The 3,235-nt window shown below is 40.9% G+C and overlaps 1 protein-coding gene across 3 annotated transcripts in view; it reads left to right on the top strand.

The window, feature by feature from the left end:
- Positions 1 to 3,235, top strand: part of PRKCI (protein kinase C iota) — a 94,457-nt gene that overhangs the window by 19,596 nt on the left and 71,626 nt on the right. The window lies entirely within an intron of this gene.

A 3,235-nucleotide genomic window follows, 5' to 3' on the forward strand; every position in this document is an offset into this window, starting at 1 on the left:
TGTCTTCTTTAGAGAAATGTCTATTTAGGTCTTCTGCCCATTTTTGGATTGGGTTGCTTGTTTTTTTAATATTGAGCTGCATGAGCTGTATATATATTTTGCAGATTAATCCGTTGTCCATAGATTCATTTGCAAATATTTTCTCCCATTCTGAGGGTTGTCTTTTCGTCTTGTTTATAGTTTCCTTTGCTGTGCAAAGCTTTTAAGTTTCATTAGGTACTATTTGTTTATTTTTGTTTTTATTTCCATTACTCTAGGAGGTGGGTCAAAAAAGATCTTGCTGTGATTTATGTCAAAGAGTGTTCTTCCTATGTTTTCCTCTAAGAGTTTTATAGTGTCCAGTCTTACATTTAGGTCTTTAATCTATTTGAGTTCATTTTAGTGTATGCTGTTAGGGAGTGTTCTAATTTCATTCTTTTACATGTAGCTGCCCAGTGTTCCCAACACCACTTATTGAAGAGGCTGTCTTTTCTCCATTGCATATCCTTGCCTTCTTTGTCGTAGATTAGTTGACCATGAGTGCATGGGTTTATTTCTGGGTTTTCTATCCTGTTCCATTGATCTATATTTCTGTTTTTGTGCTAGTACCATATTGTCTTGATTACTATAGCTTTGTAGTATAGTCTGAAGTCAGGGAATCTGATTCCTACAGCTCTGTTTTTTTTCCTCAAGATTACGTTGGGTATTCGGGGTCTTCTGTGTCTCCATACAAATTTTAAGATTTTTTGTTCTAGTTCTGTAAAAAAAAATGCCACTGGTAATTTGATAGGGATTGCATTGAATCTGTAGACTGCTTTGGGTAGTATAGTCATTTTCACAATGTTGATTCTTCCAATCCAAGAACATGGTATATCTCGCCATCTGTTTGTGTCATCTTTGATTTCTTTCATCAGTGTCTTATAGTTTTCTGAGTACAAGTCTTTTACCTCCTTAGGTAGGTTTATTCCTAGCTATTTTATTCTTTTTGTTGCAATGGTGAGTGGGGTTGTTTCCTTAATTTCTCTTTCTGATCTTTCATTGTTAGTGTATAGGAATGCAAGAGATTTCTGTGCATTAATTTTATATCATGCAGCTTTACCAAATTCATTGATTAGCTCTAGTAGTTTTCCGGTGGTATCTTTAGGATTATCTATGTATAGTATCATGTCATCTGCAGATAGTGACAGTTTTACTTCTTTTCCAGTTTGGATTCCTTTTATTTCTTTTTCTTCTCTGATTGCCATGGCTAGGACTTCCAAAACTGTTGAATAATAGTGGCAAGAGTGGATATCCTTGTCTTGTTCCTGATCTTAGAAGAAACGCTTTCAGTTTTTCACTATTGTGAATGATGTTTGCTGTGGGTTTGTCATATATGGCCTTTATTATGTTGAGGTAGGTTCCCTCTGTGCCCACTTTCTGGAGGGCTTTTATCATAAATGGGTGTTGAATTTTGTCAAAAGCTTTTGATTTAAGGTACCATTTTGTCTTTTTTTAAAAAATTAATTTATTTATTTTTGGCTGCGTTGGGTCTTTGTTGCTGCATGTGAGCTTTCTCTAGTTGTGGTGAGCGGGGGCTACCCTTTGTTGTGGTGTGCAGGCTTCTCATTGCAGTGGCTTCTCTCGTTGCGGAGCACCGGCTCTAGGCACACGGGCGTCAGTAGTTGTGGTACGTGGGCTCAGTAGTTGTGGCTCGCGGTGCGGCGCCCGGGCTCTAGGCACAGGGGCTTCAGTAGTTGTGGTACGTGGGCTCAGTAGTTGTGGCTCGCGGGCTCTAGAGCGCAGGCTCAGTAGTTGTGGCGCATGGGCTCGGTTGCTCCATGGCATGTGGGATCTTCCCAGACTAGGGCTCAAACCTGTGCCCCCTGCATTGGCAGGCGGATTCTCAACCACTGTGCCACCAGGGAAGCCCTGTTTTTAAAATGTAATAAAAGTCCTAATTAACTTAAGGAGGGAAAGGTATATTAGAAATTTGATGCCATTCTTATTTTCCTTCAAGTATTAGAGTATCAAAGAGTACAACTTTGTTTTGCCCTTTCTACCCTTAAATATAGTGAAATTAATGTGACTTTTTTCCAGCAATAAGGTAAACATCTCATTAAATAGTGTTACATTTTAGTTTAATTTTGAATATACGTTGCCTTATATTTTAAGAGATTACTTTCAATAATTTGACAGTACTTTACAGAAAATATTCTTTAAAGAAAGTGTTTTAGAAAAAGTGTAAAAGTGATTGTGACAACCATTATTTCAAAGTTGGTGGCAAAAACTTGATTCAGAAAACATTTATTGAATATGTGTGTGTTGAGGATAGATACTTTCTATCCTCAACCTCCACAGGGAGATGGACATGTGAAAAACAGATGTGACAGTTGAACCTAAATGCATAGGGGCCTCAGAATACAAAAGAAACAGCATCCACATATGCCTGAAATATTTGCAAAGTTTGAACTAAACGTGTAACAGAGTAAAAGTTTTTGAAGTGGAGTAGGTGAGGAGAGAACCAGAAAGAAAGAATAATATATAAAAAGGCACAGAGGTATGAAGAACATGGTGTGTGGGGAAGAGCAGTAATTCGCTAAATTGAAAGTATGGGGGGGCCTCCTTCTAGCGGTCCCATATTGAACTGGAGTTGGAAGAGGTGAGTCTGGTCTCAAAATGGAGGTAAAACCACCACCAGGTCACTTCCAGCCTGCTGCCACCAGGAGGAGGGCCATGATCCAAAGGAACCAGTGCTGTTGAGAAAACTGTTTATTGGAGGTCTGAGCTTTGAAACTACAGATTATAGTTTAAGAGAACATTTTGAGGAGATCGGAGAGAAGATGGCGGAAGAGTAAGATGCGGAGATCACCTTCCTCCCCACAGATACATCAGAAATACATCTACACGTGGAACTAACTGCTCCTATAGAATACCCACTGAACTCTGGCAGAAGACCTCAGACCTTCCAAAAGGCAAGAAACACCCCACGTACCTTGGTAGGGCAAAAGAAAAAAGAATAAACAGAGACGAAAGAATAGGGACAGGACCTGCACCAGTGGGAGGGAGCTGTGAAGGAGGAAAGGTTTCCACACACTAGAAGCCCCTTCGCGGGCGGAGACTGCGGGTGGCAGAGAGGGAAGCTTCAGGGCCGCGAAGGAGAGCACAGCCACAGGGGTGCGGAGGGCAAAGCGGAGAGATTCCCACACAGAGGATCAGTGCTAACCGGCACTCACCAGCCCGAGAGGCTTGTCTGCTCACCCGCCGGGACGGGCGGGGC

The sequence above is a fragment of the Physeter macrocephalus genome, chromosome 1, assembly GCF_002837175.3.
Source record: "Physeter macrocephalus isolate SW-GA chromosome 1, ASM283717v5, whole genome shotgun sequence".
NCBI lineage: Eukaryota > Metazoa > Chordata > Mammalia > Artiodactyla > Physeteridae > Physeter > Physeter macrocephalus.